This window comes from Podarcis tiliguerta, assembly GCF_965153285.1.
Source record: "Podarcis tiliguerta genome assembly, chromosome: 17".
Classification (NCBI taxonomy): domain Eukaryota; kingdom Metazoa; phylum Chordata; class Lepidosauria; order Squamata; family Lacertidae; genus Podarcis; species Podarcis tiliguerta.
Window position 1 is genome coordinate 26,987,414 of NC_139550.1, and position 19,471 is coordinate 27,006,884.

Sequence of the window (19,471 nt, forward strand, 5' to 3'; positions counted from 1 at the left end):
CTGTTAATTTATCTAGTTCTGCATAGTCCATCAGTTTCATCCTCCATTCTTCTTTTGTCGGTAAATTCTTCTTGTTTCCAATTTTGTGCCAGTATTATTCTTGCTGCCGTCATTGCATATAGAAATAATTTACAATCCTTTCTTTTTAGATCATCTCCTACAATGCCAAGTAAAAATGCTTCTGGTTTCTTAATAAATGTATATTTCAACATTTTCTTCATCTCGTTATATATTATTTCCCAGAAGTTTTTCACTTTTTTACATTCCCACCACATATGGCAAAATGTTCCTTCTCCTTCTTTACATTTCCAACATTTATTTCTCACTTTATACAACAAGGTTGCAGTCTTAGTCACTACTTGCCACAGCCAGGATCAGAGCTGAAGAATTGGTGAGAGGGTATCGAGAAGTTGAATCTGAATAGCTGATTTTGCCCTGGGAAAACTTGTTCAATCATTAACCATTCGTTTCATGATCTGAACATTAAGAGGAGCATGTGGGGGAAGAAAGTGCAATTCTCCCTCTCCTGTCTTACTTCCTTGAAAGCTTCAAGATCATTTGAATTCCCCCTGCCCTAGCCAGTCTGGATCCAAATGTTGAAATCAGCTGGTTGGAAGAAAAGCAGTGGAGTGATTAATATTGTGTGTGTTTTAGACTACCCCACAATCTCACAAATATACATGGTTATAGGGCTGTAGTTGCTGCCACTCGGGCTGGGAGAAAAAATTGGTTCACTTCAAATTCTAATTCTAATGTGAACCTTTCCAATTCAGACTTTCCCAAATGATGTGTGAACTGGCACAGAGCTATCCTTCAAAATCTGCATTTCTCTGAATCCTATGGTGGAGCACCATTTATACCTGAACCATAGACATGTGTAGGAGCACCCCAACTAAATGCATATAGCAAGAGGGAATTGTGCCTATGTTAGTGAAAACAACATTGGCGTGAATCAGGCAAATTTCCATAGGAAAAGGTGCCTATTAGGAGAAATTTGCATTAAAACATGAACTTTCATGAAGACTTCAAAAAACAAACTGCAAACTGATACAGAAATGTACAGAGCTGAACTGAAGGCTGCAAAAATGAGAACCTGAGATTGATAGATTTGCCTATCTACCTTAGCTCTCCCATGTCTGATTTTGACCCTTAAATTAGCGGGGGTGGGGCGGGAAACCACCACTAGAACTGAAGGCATTTCTCTGTATAGTAGCAACAGCAGCTGGTCTTTGCCTTCTGACATGACTCCTGCTTATTTGCTCTCATCCCTACTCCTGTTTTGCCTCTTGGAAAGATATGGGGAGTGCTTATTAAATTATTTATTAGTGAATAAGCAAATGCATGCACTGCAGAATCTCCCCTGGTTTTTTAGAAATTTAATTTTGTTTGGGAGGGTGTAAGGATGCACATAAATGTACAATCCCAATTAACCTTTTTCTCTCTGTGTTTTGTTCCCTTTCTTCTTCTTCTTCTTCTTCTTCTTCTTCTTCTTCTTCTTCTTCTTCTTCTTCTTCTTCTTCTTCTTCTTTCATAAATTTGCCTTTGGGGGGGTGACCTTTGAAAAATGCCATTGGGTTTGAGTTGCTTAGAGTTGCCATTCTTTTTTAGACTAGCGATTGGAAGACTTTGCATTGGGATCTTATTAAAGAGAAAGAAAGGCACCTCGTTGCAACATTTTATTTTGTATAATTACTTTTCTGTCTTTTTCTCTTTTTAATCCAGGATGGATTAAAATGAAACTTGAGCATGGCATGGGAATGTTTGCCTTTTCTCCCTTTCAACTCGAAACGCATTTTCCACGTCCAACATTTAATTTAGCAATGAGTTAATTGCAGGCTTTCGCTCATGCTGATCAGTTGATATTCTAACCTCCTTGGGAGAAACAGCTCTTTGTAGGTGGTACGATTTTTATCGTTGTTCTTATTTGGGCAATTTATATATATATATATTTATATCCTGGGAACAATTGGGTTGTATAATGTTAGTCATACTTAGAGTAGAATGGGCAGGACTATGGCTGCAGCACTAAGCGTGTCGTTACCTGGGAGTAAGCCCCAGTTGGATTTACTTCTGTGCAGACATGGTTAGGATCGCATTATAACGTAGGTTCATTCATTTAAATGCGTCTACTCCAACTATCATTTAGTTGGATGCAACCCATTATATTACAGCTAGCACAGTTTTATTTATTTATTTTTTGTGCTTCCATCCCAACTTTTCCCCCAAGGCGGACATGGTCGTCCTCCTCATTTAATCCCCACAACAGCCTTGTGAGGTAGATTAGGTTGAGGCCAGGCCCAGGATCTGGCCCAGGGTCACCCAGGGAGCTTCATGACCTAGTGGAGATTTGAACCCTGGTCTCCCAGGAATTAGTTCAACACACTAACCAGTGTTCCACACTGTCACAGACATGGGTACAGGGCCGGATTTAGGTTTGACGATGCCCTAAGCTACGGAAGCTAGTAATGGGGCCCTTGGTATGTCCAGCTGTCCTTTGTCAACAACAATTTGTCCCTGTTTTTTGTGTTGAATATATGCTATATGGTAATTTATGGACCTGATAGGTATCTCAAGGCATTTGCACATGCAGAATGTAGGCACCCTATATATAGAAAGAAGCAAACCAGGGATAATTGAGGGAGCAGGCTAGCAGGCAGGGCCCATGACTTACATCGTAGGAGCCGACACAACACAAAACACTGTTGCTGTATGTAGGTTTTGTTTTATTTGTTTTTTATCTTATATTTTGGAATTGTGCATCCAGGTTTTTTTCCTTTAATTTTTTTTTGGGGGGGGGCAGGAGAGTGGGGCCCTAAGCTATAGCTTGTTTAGCTTATACAGAAATCTGGCACTGCACAGGTAGCATGGTGTTTGCCATAACGCTGAAAAAAGAAGAAGAGGAATTTGCTTGTTCTTGTTTGCCATGTGATTATTGCTAGGGTGTCCAGTTGCAAAGCCGAACAGGTTTCCTGCACTGCTGTACCTACTGAAATCCCCTTTTCTACAGAACTACTAACACCCCCCAAAAAAGGAGCCCTGTCTTCTTTTGCATTTGGAGACACTAATGGAAGCACATGTTTTGGTCAGAGAACCACATTACAAAATTCGGAGAAGCACACATTGCAAAGAATAGCCATGTTTTGGTTGCAGTATAGACTTGAGACATGCGAATTATAGGACAGATAACAGAGGAAGATGGAAAGGAATTGCTGAAACATTTGACAGAAGTGGAATACAAAAAAGGGAGGTGTGAGGAGGTCGGTGAAATAAGGGAATGAAAGATAAGATATTGAAATTGTTTGAGTGTTTTAAATTGTTTTTGTTTGGTTTTGTTCGTTTAATGTCTTTAGTGTTATGTTGTGTCTTTATATGGTATTGTATTGTTTTTTTCCTGTTTTTATTTGGTTTTGTAGTGTTTAAATTGTTCAAAAGCCAATAAACATTATTTTTTTTAAAAAAAGAGACATGCAAATTAGGTAGGTTTGTATTAATATGCCGACGGAACCAAATTGCATTCCCATCTCTAAAACGGATGGATTTATAAATTTGTAACATTTTTCTGCTTTGGGAACTGGAGAGGGAAGTGGCCAGAGAATACCTGAGGATGCTAACTAATGGCCCAAAGTTGAGAGTAATTGTTTGGCATTGGCCAAGATTTTGAATCCTTTGTTCAGATCCCATTCCCCAACCCCCCCCCCCCGACTCATTGGATGAGCTCTTAGACAAGCCACTTCCTCATAGCCTTAGCAACCCATCCGATATTGGGGAATAATAACACTGGCCTCGCTTGCAAGAGTGTTGTTCAGATTCCTAAAGTAATGTACATGAAGCGTTTAAAATGTGTTATATAAACAGCAATTACTGGTATATGGTGGAAGAGTCAGATAACAAAATGAGACACGGATCCTGCAAAGCCTCTGAGCTTTTCCCAAGACATTTCATGCTTCTCAAGTTGAAAAAAATACATATATTTGCATCCAGTTTTCTGACGTCTTCACATATGTGATTTGCTACAATTGCTATCTTAGGATAATTCAAGACATGACTCAGGTCCAAATCCAGCACCATGACTTCTAAGACCTTATCCCATTACGACCATAAGCATTGTTCTTTTCCTACCCACAGCGCTTTTTTGCAACTTTTCCAGTCGTGCAATATCTATTTTCTTAATACCTAGAGAGGCTACTGACGTTTCCCCTTATCATTTTGATCAGTTTTCAGCTGAACTTTATTGTGTCCTTGATACATTTCCTTAATATTGGAAATGGACCTGATGTCTTTCCTATTGTTGTTGTTTAGTCGTTTAGTCGTGTCCGACTCTTCGTAACCCCATGGACCAGAGCACACCAGGCACTCTGTCTTCCACTGCCTCCCGCAGTTTGGTCAAACTCATGCTGGTCACTTTGAGAACACTGTCCAACCATCTCGTCCTCTGTCGTCCCCTTCTCCTTGTGCCCTCCATCTTTCTCAACATCAGGGTCTTTTCCAGGGAGTCTTCTCTTCTCATGAGGTGGCCAAAGTCTTGGAGCCTCAGCTTCACAATCTGTCCTTCCAGTGAGCACTCAGGGCTGATTTCCTTCAGAATGGAGAGGTTTGATCTTCTTGCCATCCATGGGACTCTCAAGAGTCTCCTCCAGCACCATAATTCAAAAGCATCAATTCTTCAATGATCAGCCTTCTTTATGGTCCAGCTCTCACTTCCAGCTCTCACTTCCTTTCCTAGTGTGTGATAAATTTGGAGATTCCTATAATACTGGAAGTGAAGTCTATGGTCTGGCTTTACAAAATCAACTAAGCGCACTTTGTATGTTTTACGCTGTATACTGCTTCTGCACTTTAGGTATGCTGCTGGGGATTTTGAATCTTTTTATATATATAGCTGCTATTGTTAAATATGCATTATGTAGTCTAGCTGCACCTGAGGTAAGCAGATAATAATTTATTTTATCAGACTCTCAGGGGTTGTGTGGTGGTGTTTATTACTGGGCTGACTTTGTGAATAATTTGCTACTGGTCCTTATTATGAATTGGTTATTCTGACTAGTATTTATATACTTGTTTTATTTTATTTGTTTATTGTTATTTTATGGCTATTATGTCACCTGTGTACGTTGTTGTTTATTATGTCACTAAACCGCCCCATGGTCTTTTGACTAAGGGCAGCATGTAAATTTCTTAAACTAATAATAATAATAATAATAATAATAATAATAAAGCAGTATCTGACCTGTAAAGAAATATATATTCTGAAGTCAGTATTTCCAAACATCTTTGGTAAGGTATAATTCCTGATATTATAGAAATGGGGGTGCGTGTTATTGAGTTGTTGTTGTTTTTATTTTGATCATGTATTTTATGGTTTTATATTCTGATTTTATTCTGTGAACCACCCTGAGACCTGGGGGTATAGGGCAGTGTATAAATTCAATAAATAAAAATAAAATACAGTTTGCCTTGTTTACCACATGCCCACCCTGGTCACACAACAAGTATATTAGTTGGCATCTATGTCAAATATTAGCAACTATGCATTTCAGCTCCATTCAAATGAATATATCATTTGCCATTGACCTCAATGGGATTCAGACTGTGTACCACACATGCATGGGTTTTTCTTCTTCTCATATATCAACAGGGCCAGATTTAGGTTTGATGAGGCCCTCAGCTCCTGAAGGTAATGGGGCCCTTTATGTGTCCAGCTGTCCTTTGTCAACAACAAATTGTCCCTGTTTTTTGCGTTGAATATATGCTATATGGTAATTTATGGACCTCATAGGTATCTCAAGCCATTTGCACATAACAAAATATGTAGTTTATCAAAATAATTGTTAAAAAGTCCACGCACAATGTAGGCACCCTATATATAGAAAGGAGCAAACCAGTGATATTTGAGGGAGCAGGCTAGCAGGCGGGGCCTATGACTTCCATCATAGGAGCCTACACAACACAAAACACTGTTGCTGTAGGTAGGTTATATTTTATTTGTTTTTTATCTTATATTTTGGAAATGTAAAACTGATCCAGGTTTTTTTTCCTTTAAATTTTTTGGGGACCCCCAAGAGAGTGGGGCCCTAAGCTGTAGCTTGTTTAGTTTATACGTAAATCTGGCAATCTGTTGAAGCAAGCACACAGTATAGCACCAGTGCCTTCTACAGCTCTGTACCAACCGTAACCCACCCCTTGCTAGATTCTTTACAGTCCATCCATTTTTGAAAACAACCATTGTGAGCCACATTATAAGTCCGACTGACACTCTTTGACTCGGTTGGTCAAAAGTTGTGCAGGCCTGATATAACACAGGAGTCTGAAATTACCAAAAGACAACACTGTATGAAAACGATCGCTTCGTAATGGCAAGGACATTATTCGTTACTCTAAATATAATAGTTTTGGGGAATTTTTGAAGATCAGCAAGTTAAAGAGTTCTTTAAAAATGTAATCACGGCCCCAGATTGACAATATCTTGCTTTGAATCAAGCAAGAGTCTTTCTTCTCAACCCTCGGGTAATGAACGCTGTGCATTATGATGGATGTTCTGTCTGCAAAGCTTCTGCTAAGCTTCTGCTCACGGTATTCTTCTTACAAATCAGTTTCTCTGTCAGCTAATCTTGCCCAGAGGCCACCATCTCCTGGGATAATCTCTTGCAGATGAAGCCCCTATTGCTACGAATGGAAGCTGTAGCAGTTGAAGTCCCATTCATTTAAACAAAGCTACCACAAATGACTGTCACAGAGGATGGTGCCATTTTAAAATCCAGACATGTACCATCGTGTGGAAGAGTATCAGTCAATTTATTATTTTTATTTTTTAAAAAAATCAATAGCAAATAGTGACAATACTTAAATTTCTGGACAGCTGTGCCAAATATGGGGGAAGCCAAATATAAAATTATTGTATTAACAGTGTTTATAGTCTTATTACCCTGTAATTATATTACATCTGTGGCTGTTTTTTCTTTCCTTTTCATGCCTCCTCTAGCATACTGCTGCCTGAACTTGTTTGAGAAACACAAAGTAGGTGAAACAATATCTTTTTATTGGCCAAGCTTGTATTTAAGGATTTGGGAGCCTTTGGGATCTTGCAGGGTTCTTTCTTAGACCAGGAGGTTCAGAGAAAAGCACTATAGGGCATGGTCTGGTCCCAAGTTTAATAGTTTTAAGTCCCATTGACCCCACTGGGGGAGCAAAGCTCATGCTAACATTTCTCCCATGGAAATCAGAGAGAGTTGAAAATTCCCTTAATCTCTAGTTCCATCATTCAAGTTCCCAACTTTCTTCAAAGGCAGGAAAAGATCAACAACAAATGCCATAGCATTCACTTAAACTGGGGGACAACTTTTAGGGCACCATAATCCACCCAGTTCCACAGATGGTTGGATGGTTAGATAAATGTCCCGCCTCTCGTGGTCACATGACTCAGGAGGGCTTCCTGTCACGGGCTTTCTTCCTCTTCCTGAATTTGAGTTCCCATCAAAGGCTGCAATCCTAACCCCAGTTACCTGGGAGTGATCCCTGTTGAATGCAATACGACTAAGCAGACACAGAATTGTGTCGTAGAAAGAGAATTCACCTATAGAAGGTGCTTTTGATGTCTACCTTTGCAGAAGTGCATCAAGAGATGTTTTATCTGGTCTAGAGATGGGAAGGCCTGGGGGGGGGACCAAAAAAATGGGGAGGGGGGACCAGGTTTTTTTTCCGTTTTCCCCCAAAGGCAATTTTTCCCCAGGAAAATTGAAAAAAAAAGAAGAAGTGTGTGCAATATTCAAACTATAGCAAACTGGTTGGTTTTTTTTTCAAAATTTCCAGAAAAAAACAGCCTTGGGAAAAAATGGGGGGGGGGGAACCCTGGTTTTTTCCCCAATATTTCTGGGGGTTTTCCAGGCCTTTCCATCTCTAATCTGGTCCAGTGTAGAAGTCCAGGTAGCAGAAACATCTGCAGTGGAAATGCTTTCAAACAATGTGGTGATATGGACGAGTATCCCATTTCTCATTTTAACTTGCATTCTGGGACAGCCTTCTTTGCAGCACAATCTGATGCATATCTCCTCAAAGGTAAGCCCCATTGGGTCCAGTGGGACTGACTCCCAGGTAAGGACCGTGGTGTTAATTAAGTAGATTTCAGTCGGTTTCCGTAGAACTTTTGTGTTGTGTTGAATCCTTACGAACCGGTCTACAGTCTGCGTTCTCCAGGAAACATGCATGCAGGAAGCGAGGGCAAAGTTCTTCAAGAATGATAACCACACAGCGCATATGATATTAGACAAGGGATCCATGCCAGTTTCCTGTCTGGGCATATTCAGTGTGTGAGTCACTCGGAATACTTTGCGCCTATAGTCAGATTGTGACTGAGAACATAGGAATGTTCAGCCCACCTCACCCTGTGTCCTGTCAACCTCTTCAAGCTTCCTTCAGGTGGAAGCTAGTCTTTCATAAGGGAAGCCACAGGGAACCCCCACTTGGGTTGAGGCTGCCATGTGCATGGAGGGGAAAGTAGGATCTGACACCTTTTCTCCTCCCACAAAGCCAACCCATGGATTATCTCTCCAGAGCTGCTATGAACCACAGAAGGGGAAACTTGCAATCTTATGTGCAAGATCCCAAGTTTCTCCCTAGATAAAAGGTAAAGGGACCCCTGACCATTAGGTCCAGTCATGGCCGACTCTGGGGTTATGGCGCTCATCTCGCTTTATTGGCCGAGGGAGCCGGCGTACAGCTTCCGGGTCATGTGGCCAGCATGACTAAGCCTCTTCAGGTGAACCAGAGCAGTGCACGGAAATGCTGTTTACCTTCCCGCCGGAGTGGTACCTATTTATCTACATGCACTTTGACGTGCTTTCGAACTGCTAGGTTGGCAGGAGCTGGGACCAAGCAACAGGAGCTCACCCCGTCGCGGGGATTCGAACCGGTGACCTTCTGATCGGCAAGTCCTAGGCTCTGTGGTTTAACCCATAGCACCACCCGCGTCCCTCTCCCTAGATAGCTAGCAACAGTTTAGGTGTAAAATGGTACCTCGGGTTATAGACGCTTCAGGTTACAGACGCTTCAGGTTACAGACTCCGCTAACCCAGAAATAGTATCTCGGGTTAAGAACCTTGCTTCAGGATGAGAACAGAAATCGCACGGAAGCAGGAGGCCCCATTAGCTAAAGTGGTACCTCAGGTTAAGAACAGTTTCAGGTTAAGAATGGACCTCCGGAACGAATTAAGTTCTTAACCTGAGGTACCACTGTACTATCAGGCCCATCACCTGGGGTCAAAAAATAGGTTCTCCTATGAAATAGTCCTGGCCCGCCCCCATTGCCATGACTCTAATCCAAAATGGGGTTGTGCTGCTTTTTTCAAAAACAAGATTACTTTGGAAGTTCCAAACATGGAGCTCCAATGTAATATAGCTGAACTATAAGCTCCTCAAAGCAGAGATCTGCTTTATTTATCTTGTTTCTCAATTATGCTCGTACCCTAATGGTGTTAAGGAGCTTACAAATAAGGTTAAACCAGGCTTCCTCAACTGCGGCCCTCCAGCTGTTTTTGGCCTACAACTCCCATGATCCCTAGCTAGCAGGACCAGTGGCCAGGGATGATGGGAATTGTAGTCTCAAAACATCTGGAGGGCCGAGGTTGAGGAAGCCTGGGTTAAACTGAGTTTGTGTGCATAGGATTGCAGCAGTTCGCATTCAGCCGTGGCGTCTTACATGATTTGTAAATTCAGTCTCAATTAATAATTGACCTTAAGGGTCAAAATACATGTTTTAATACAACATCAACGTGCAAAAGCAAGAAAATGCAATACAAGACAGAAAAGACTTGTAGTGGTTATTATACAGCCATGATTTTATTTGTGGCAATGATACGATTGGTTGGTTGGTTGGTTGGTTGGTTGGTTGGTTGGTTGGAGCACTCATAACAATGCCACAGAGCCCACTTTACAAATGTGTAACAAACAAAATAGAGAATATTGTTGAATATGCTGGCTGATCATCCTTTGTTAGGCTAGTTCAAGATGATTAGCTCGATGTGAGTTAATTGTGTATTATTCCTGACAGCTTTATCTCTAGCTTTTGGGATGCAATACCCATCAGCACCTAAAGGAGAAGCAGAAAAAAAATTACTTTTACGTTTCAGTTTGGGCAGAGATCGCTACAAATAACTTGATGCTCAAACATCTGGGCTGGGGTGGCTTTTTCCTGTGGGCTAGAAAAGGTTTCACATCCTGACCCATTTGCTCCCAGCACTCCCTGCTTCCATATTTGTGGATCAAGCAAATATGACAAAGATAGCATAATTATCAAGTACTGTATTTTCCCCCATGTATAAGACTATATTTCCCCCCAATTTTTTAAAGTTTAAAATTGGGGGGGTCATCTTATACATGGAATGTTGCAATGAAATATATAAATAAATTTCTTTCTTAATTTTGGACTCAAAAAATCGGGGTCGTCTTATACATGGAAAAATACAGTAAAGGTACTGAAAGTGTTTAGGGGTGGAGTTTGAGGCTGTCCAATATTAAATTAGATTCAAAAGGGATTCTGGCAGGACTGGAAAGTCAAAGTTCATGAATACTGCAGAATGGGAGAGTCGCTGTTTTTAGCTGAGCCTCTTCCCTCTCAACCTCAGTTCTGTCTCTTTGTCTTTTCTACACATTAACTGCTAACTCTGTTGGTCTCCTCTCTGCAGACCGCAAAGCTCTGCTCCCATGAAAATGGAAGAAAGAAGTTGTGGCTGATTGCTGAGTTTAGAAAACTACCACTACTTCCTTGTTACCATTTGATTACAAAAGCAGTCTTTCTCTCTCTCCTAATCAGGGCCGGATTTAGGTTTGATGAGGCCCTCAGCTACTGTGGGTAATGGGGCCCTTTCTATGTCCAGCAGTCCTTTGTCAACAACCAATTGTCACTGTTTTTTGTGCTGAATATATGCTATATGGTAATTTATGGACCTCATGGGTATCTCAAGCCATTTGCACATGTTGCCGTGCAACCAGTCCATGCAGAATGTAGGCACCCTATATGTAGAAAGGAGCAAACCAGGGATATTTTAGGGAGCAGGCTAGCAGGCCTTACATCACAGGAGCCGACACAGCCCAAAACACTGTTGCTGTATGTAGGTTTTATTATATTTGTTTTTAATCTTCTATTTTGGAAATGTACATCCAGGTTTTTTTCTTTAATTTTTTTGGGGGGCCCCCAAGAGAGTGGGGCCCTAAGCTATAGCTTGTTGAGCTTATACTTAAATCCAGCACTGCTCCTAATATTAAACTCCCTGGGCACCTTAGGAAGCAGAAGAACTCAAGGCCCCTGGCCCTCCTTCTTACAGACTGTCAGTTTATTGTTATATTTTCCTCCCGACCAGCTTTGATCACACTTTTCTTTGCTGCATTTTTTTGTGAGTTTAAATCTCTGCTGGGGTTCTCTCTCCAAAGAGTAGATAGATAAAAAACTTTATTCGCATTAGCCAATGGCCATAGCAACAATAAAACATTACAGTATACGCAGAAAGGGAAATTTGATATAAGAGCACAATTTAAAGTCCCGAATCAGCAGTCAGTTAGTGGCCCTTATTCTGATTGCCCCTGCTATGAACCTAGCAACCTTTGCTGTTATCTGCTCATTTTGATCTGATAGAAGAAAGGACATTGTGGCATTGGTTGAGTGCCCTGGGATGGTCAGTACGAGTGGGGTGATAATCTCATTCCTCAGGTCCATAGCTGTCAAGCGTCCCTTATTTGGCGGGACAGTCCCTTATCCCAGGGCCATGTCCCACTGCTGTCCCTTATTGATGATGTTCCTTAAATAAGCTACTGAAGGTAACGGGGCCCTTTCTATGTCCAGCTGTGCTTTGTCAACAACAAATTGTTGCTTTTTTGTGTTGAATATATGCTATATGGTAATTTATGGACCTAATAGGTATCTAAAGCCGTTTGCACATAACAAAATATGTATTTTATCAAAATAATTGTTTAAAAGTCCATGCAGAATGTAGGCACCCTATATATAGAAAGGAGCAAACCAGTGATATCAAAAGTAATTATCAAAGTAATTGTCGATCCCTTATTTTGGCTGCAGATCCCTTATTTTTGAGGCTGCTGGTCCCTTATTTTCAAATCTGTAAGTTGACAGCTATGCTCAGGTCTTTGTAAAGAGTGCAAGACAGGAGGACGTTTCAATGCTACCATCTCCACAGGGCAGACGTTTCTCAGGCGGGATCTTTTGGAATCTCCAAAGAGTTCTTTCCCCAAACCCGGATCTTGGCATCCAGGGAAATTCTGCATATATTGCACCAACATTCCCGGCCTGCCTCTTGAAATTGTTCTGTCCCTGCAGGACTGCAAGATGCATTTTCAAGTGATTTGACCATGGCTGGGAATCTGTACGTGCAAAAGCAATGGGGAAGGAAGTTGCTACAGAAAAGCAAATGTATTCCACCACCCAAAGTGGTTTGCTGCAGTCGTACGTACCTGTGCTTCCAGACTATATTGGCTTCTTAAACATTAGTGAAATATTAAGAAGAAAGATACATAAGAATCAAAGAAATCTCAACACAGATTTTTATGACTCTTGTGGTGTTTCTGTGATAAAAGGTTGTTTGCACTGAATCATGGAAACCACAAACAGTTCTGACATGCGCCCAGAAAGGTCTCAAGACCTTTGTTCTAATTTCATACATTCTTCGAAACAAGGACTCCATTCCCGCTGAGGAGGAAAAAAGGCCACACTGTCAGTTTACTTGTTTTATTTTCCTCACAATCGGCTTTGATCACATTCTGATTTTACTTTCCATAAGGAAATATTCCTCTTCATTACTTAATTCCGCTCTCCTTAATCATCAGTAGCTAAAATGGCACTGTTAAATAAGAGGCATTAATAAATACAAATTTATGAATCATCCATGACATTACATTGCTATTTTTTTAATGGCAACCGTGACTTTTTCTATGGCTTCATACCAAATCGATAGAACCCATAACTTCAAATCGAAGCAACGCTTGATCATGTTAATGAATAATTTCTAATTATAGCTTCATTTCTCCAATATCCCCCCCCACACACACTGCCACCACCATATGAACACTGTTCCAACATTACAAAAGCTATTGTTACAATGAGAATCCTAAGTACAAAACATATTCTGGAAGTACATGTGTTTTGGGGGTTCAAAGAAGCCTGGGTTGCTTACCCTGTAAAGTCTCAATTTCAGGTGTTTTACTAAAGTGACTTATACCATATGACACTGCCTTATGCTGTGATGGGGGACAAATTCGCTTGGCTGACATTTTATTGCACATCTGCCTAATTCACACTTGCAGAACCAGTATGTCAAGTGAAGCACAGTATTCCTTCAAAATGTGATCCCTCCCCCCCCCCCCCCCCCCGGATTTGGTGGTGCGGTCTCCAATCAAAAATTGCATTCCAAACAATAATATGTCAGAGGAAACTGCAATAAAAATGGGGGGAGACCCCCAGTACAGTATTCAGAAACTGGAAGGGAAATATTTTAGCAACTCTGTTACTGATTTAAAGGGCCATTCGTGAACAAATGGTGTGAAATTGCTATATTGAAACTTGTCAAAGAGGTTCAATCCTATCACTGGTGGCCTATATAGGAAGAACAGGGTGTTTTGTGTAATCAAGACTGCTTTGCAAAGGGTTGATACAATTTGCACAGTCTGTATTTTATTTTATTGCGTTTTGTTTGCTTCTCACATTCGCTCCCCAACTTAGGATAACACTTCGCTCATCTGATGAAGTGGATTCTAGTCCATTGAAGTTTATTCCTTAGTTAATTTGCTACAGGTTTTAAGGCATGGGTAGGCAAACTAAGGCCCGGGGGCCGGATCCAGCCCAATCGCCTTCTAAATCCGGCCCACGGACTGTCTGGGAATCAGCGTGTTTTTACATGAGTAAAATGTGTCCTTTTATTTAAAATGCATCTCTGGGTTATTTGTGGGGCATAGGAATTCATTCACCCCCCAAAAAAATATAGTCCGGCCCCCCGCAAGGTCTGAGGAACAGTGGACTGGCCCCCTGCTGAAAAAAAGTTTGCTGACCCCTGCTTTAAGGTATTCAAAGTTTCACAAAGACTCACTGATGTTTTTGCGGCGGCTGCTCTTGTTTATTATTAATATCATGCCTGCCGTGCAGGACGCAGCAACTAGTCGCTTCTACTTAAAAAGGAAATATTACTGACAACACTTTGAGAAATCGGAAAATCTGATTTGTATAGAGATCGTGACGAATGTCCACAAAACCAAGTAAAATAGTAATAATGTGAAATATTCTTCTTTTATTTGATGTGAGAGGAAGATAAATTTAAAACCATGCATCTGAGCTCCATTTACTTCGGCAGATCCTTCCAGTGGTTGTTTTAACTTGTCTGTGTGCAAGTTTGCATTCTTGAGAGTTTGTTACTATTTCTCCTGGGCCAAATTGCATGTGATGGCAGGCGACTGATGGCTTTAAACGGGACGGCCTCAATTATGTATTTAAAGCAGGAGTACAGTATGTGATTAAGGCTGCAGTTTCCCCCACTTACCTAGGAGTAGCAATGTCACTCAAGGCATGTCTACTTTCACTATAGCTCAGTCGGTAGAGCATGAGACTCTCCATTTCAGGGTTGTGGGTTCAGGGCCGGATTTAGGTTGGATGCAGCCCTCAGCTACTGAAGCATAGCTGTCAACTTTTCCCTTTTCTTGCGAGGAATCCTATTCGGAATAAGGGAATTTCCCTTAAAAAGGGGGAAACGTTGACAGCTATGTGAAGGTAATGGGGCCCTTTCTATGTCCAGCTGTCCTTTGTCAACAACAAACTGTTGCTGGTTTTTTTGTGTTGAATATATGCTACATGGTAATTTATGGACCTCATAGGTATCTCAAGCCATTTGCACATAACAAAATATGTATTTTATCAAAGTAATTGTTGAACTGAAATACAATTAAGAAGTATATTAATAGTGAAATACAGTTAAGAAGTATAGAAGTATAATAGTGAAATAATTGTTAAGCTTGGTTTTGGAACGCTTTGGTTTTAGAACAGACTTCTGCAACGGATTACTGGTAAGTTTGAGAACCAAGGTACCACTGTATATAGAAAGGAGCAAACCAGTGATATTTGAGGGAGCAGGCGAGCAGGCGGGGCCCATGACTTCCATCATAGCTAAATAAGCATAGCTAAATCTGGCACTGCTTGTGTTCAAGCCCCACACTGGGCCAAAAAGATCCCTGTGGCCCTTCCAACTGTATGATGCTACGATTCTACTTATTTCATAAGGCTCATTGAGTCAATAGGACTTTCCCATAACATTTTATTAATTTTCCAACATTAACAAAAATCCGGCACTGGTTCCATGGTAAAGCCAAAGCAAATATCACATTTGTCCCTTTGTCCGCAGTACTTAGAAACCTCAATTTTCTTTTTTTTTATTCAAAATTAAAACAAGACATATTATCCAAAAAAACATATCCTTGTCTCCCCCATTTTTCCTCCCCCCCAAAAAACCCACCCGCCCCCACTCCCCGCCCCCACCTTCCCTCAGTTCCAGTCTTTGGTTTCTCTGAGACTGCTGTTTTCTGCATGTTACCAAGTTGTATAGATCCTCAAAATATTTAGCTGATTATTACCAATAAAAAGTATGTGAATGTTTATTCAAAACCTGCCAAGGAGTCCAGTTCACTTTGTTGCGTCTTCAGAAACTTTGTAAAGGGTTCCCATTCATCCTTAAAGTCACAGTTATCCTTTGTCCCGTAGCTTATATGTCAGTTTTGCCAGTTCTGCATAGTCTGTCAATTTTTCTTGCCATGATTCTTTAGTTGGGGTTTCTTCAGTCTTCCATCCTTGTGCTACCAGAACTCTCGCGGCTGTTGTCGCATACATGAAGATGTTTTTCAGCTTTTTTGGCAGGTCTTTCCCTACAATCCCCAACAAAAATGCCTCGGGTTTTTTTAACAAATGTTAAATGGAACATTTTCTTCAATTCATTGTATAGCATTTCCCAAACTTTTTTTATTACATTACAATCCCACCACATATGATAAAATGTCTCTTCCTTTAGAAACCTCGATTTCCAATCCCAACGCCCAACATTTTGTTCAATCGTCTGGAAGAGGATGCTATTAATGTACACCTGTTTTTTCTCGTCCACTGAGAAGTCAAGGTTCCGACACGTGTTCTAGAACCTCCCGTTTTATTATGAGTCAGTCTCTTTGTGGCAGAGGCCATGTGAATTGGTGGACACCTTCAGGTTTGAGCCTGCTCCCCAGCCCAGCCTTTATATATGTTGGCAGAGCTTGCTAGCCCGCAAGGCAGCCTCATCATCCCCTTTTGGCAAGGGGACCAAGGCTAATGACTAGCAAATGGGAACGGTGAGTAATCCATCAAGGAGCCAACATGTCCAGCCCATAGGATCATTCATTTCCACAATGAAAATTCAGCATCCGTTTTGGTGACTTATGGTCTTGAACTCGCAAGTGGGTCAAGGTGGGAGATTCTCTTGAGAGTTCCCGGAAATAATAAAAAAGTCAACGTGCATTTGAATATTTTTTATGTTCTTGGGAAAGTAACACATATAAAATAACAAAGTAACCTGCAAACAAACATTTGTGGGGGAAATGCCCGATTTCAGTGTTTAAAAATTGTCCGTTTGGTTGTTCATGATTGTAGGGTTTAAGAATGTGGAATTTCCCTAGCTTTTTTGTGTGTTGTTTTCATCTGTGATGTTTTTTAGTTATATTGCAAACTAAATTTCCCCCTGAAATACACAGAGTATATAAGCTGTCCAAAAATTAAAAGAAACTCCCTAGTCCTTTCTCTAATACAGGAAGCCCGTGTGTGCTTATTCTTTGAAGATACCATCTGAACAAAAAGAATAAATATGGCAATATGTAAATGTACACAGAAAAATCAGTGACCAAGTCAAAATGGGAGCAGATAGACAGCCAAAAGGCTCTCAAAGGGGCTTTGAAAACATTCTTGCATTCAAATCTGGCATCAGAAACAGAAATAAGATGCTTTTCCTATCATGCTAGAATTATCTTGATGGAATTTCTTGCCTGGGACCCCGGTCACCCCTGGCATTACCCTTCAGCCTCTCCCTTCTAGGCAGCAGAGCCTCTTGGGATCCATTAATGAATGAATGAATGAATTAATTAATTAATTAATTAATTAATATACTGCCCTTCATCCGTAGCTCTCAGAGCGGTTTTCTCTGATTCCAGAGAGTGGGGTGGATTGTGTTCATTCCAGGCACGAGTCCACTGGAAAGAATGGGAGTTGCACAAAGGCAAAGCAGTACACATTTCAGCGGGTGGATTGGGCCCAAAGGGAATTACTCTAGAGTCAAGTGACATTCCAATTATTTGTGTAATTACCCAGTTATCTCCTCTATCTTCACTAGTGTTGGTAAAACAATTTCTGAACCAAGCAATCCCTACATGACAACGTCTGTTTTTGCGGGAAATCTCCGTGAGTTAATTATCGTTGCAAAACAGATCGCCAGCATTGATTGTGTGGGAATGTTTTCTTACTAGGAAACCCAGATTACTCCAACAAACCACGGAACGAGGAGATAAAAATGAAAATGAACACCCGTCCTTCTGCAGTTGTGATTTTTACGATGGTCTGTTAATGCAAAATCCTGTTTGCATTATCCTGTTTGCAAAATCCTGTTTGCAGCACGGCAGTTGATCAGTAACTGTTGCTTGAGTCATCTTTTAATTCTACCAAATATGACATTGTACTGAAGATAAATGAAACTATTTTTTAACTATTCCTTTTTAATGTGTCCTTTTTTTGTATTGCTATGGATATTTATGTTTATCCATACAGGATAATCTCAACGGATTGCATCTTCAAAGGAATTACAATTGGGCCTCTGAATGTGACTAACATGACTGGGGAAATAGCTGCAATCATGTTGGCCCCATTCAGGGGTGCCTCAACTCAATTGACTCATAACATAGAAGGGCTATAACTCAGGGGCAGAGCTTCTACCAGAGCCAGTGTGGTATAGTGGTTAAGAGCGATAGACTCGTAATCTGGTGAACCGGGTTCGCTTCCCCGCTCCTCCACATGCAGCTGCTGGGTGACCTTGGGCCAGTCACACTTCTCTGAAGTCTCTCAGCCCCACTAACCTCACAGAGTGTTTGTTGTGGGGGAGGAAGGGAAAGGAGAATGTTAACCGCTTTGAGACTCCTTCGGGTAGTGATAAAGCAGGATATCAAATCCAAACTCTTCTTCTTCTTCTACCGTACATGCAGGTCTCAGGTTCGATCCTTTACATCACCAGGAAGGACTGGGAAGGACTCCCTCCCTGAATCCTTGGAGATCCACTTCCAGTGGATCTGAACTATATAAACACATGATCTGACTCAGTAGAAGGCAGCGTCATGGGTTCATATAGCAGCTCTTCCCTTCCCCAGGATTACAATTTCATCCACTATGCTCACAAGGCAACTTGAGCCCTGCTAATGATTCTTACCAAGTTATTTCAAATTCACCGAGAAGATAATCTCTCCCCTCCTTCTCTGAGGACATATTTCATTCCAAAGCAGAGAACGGTTCCCTTCTGAATGAATTCCAACAGCCTTTAGTTCCCCTCAAAGAGAAAATGCAAAATATCTTCAATATGTCAGCCTCAGACTTATACATGGCATACAAACCACAGGGGCAGTGATTTGGAGAGATCAGAGGCAGTCTTCTTCCCATTTATGTAATTTTTTTTAAAACCAGGAACATCTACCTCTGTGGCTTACCCTGCACTTCCACACACTAAGAAGTTCTCACCATAAACAACTTGCAGCTTCATGTCCAGCGCTGCTTGGGAAATCGAAGAAACCCAAAGAATTTGTGGCTCAAATCAGTACGGCATAGTTTTGAAAGGTTCAGTCTGCCGTGTTGATTCAAATTGGCATCCAATTGCATCCAAGTAGATTTCAGGAACCGTCATGCAAAACTGGATTCTGCTTTCTTAACAGGTATCCAAATATATAGCAAACGACTTTCCCAAATATATAGGAGACCAAGAGAAAGTACCTGGCAAAATTGCTGAGATTTGCAAATTGACAATGCAATGTGTTCGTTTCAAGCACTCTCCATGCCTCTCTCCTTCTGGCAATTCCTGCAGCCAAGGTGTTGCCAAATGTACTGCTCTGCTTTCCTTGGGGCCACACCAGTGAGTGGGCAATAAGCGTCTGGGCAAATAATCGTCTGGGCAGGTCAGGATCTCCATACACACTGCACAGGCTTGTGCCCTGGGGTGGTTGCTTTGGTGCTGAGAAAACAGGGGGGGACCAATATGGGGCGCAGAAGTTCTAAATTACTGGCCTGTGATTCTCCACTGGTTTGACCTCACCCATGGAGGCGCATTCCATTGTCTCTCAAAACAGATGGAAGCCAACAGCTTGCCTCCCTCTGACTTGGGTTACACTATGGTTACCACATTTTTTAAATGAATCTGGGGACACTTTTTTTTGTTTTGAA

The 19,471-nt window shown here is 41.2% G+C and overlaps 3 long non-coding RNA genes across 3 annotated transcripts in view; all 3 read left to right on the plus strand.

Moving 5' to 3' along the window:
• Positions 1 to 19,471, plus strand: part of LOC310668070 — a 160,562-nt gene that overhangs the window by 85,121 nt on the left and 55,970 nt on the right. The window lies entirely within an intron of this gene.
• LOC310667962 overlaps positions 1 to 19,471 on the plus strand; it is a 43,289-nt gene that overhangs the window by 1,156 nt on the left and 22,662 nt on the right. The window lies entirely within an intron of this gene.
• LOC310668236 lies at positions 16,227 to 18,233 on the plus strand. Its single transcript, XR_014506667.1, has 2 exons — positions 16,227 to 16,356; positions 17,388 to 18,233. It is a non-coding gene; the product is annotated as an uncharacterized lncRNA (long non-coding RNA).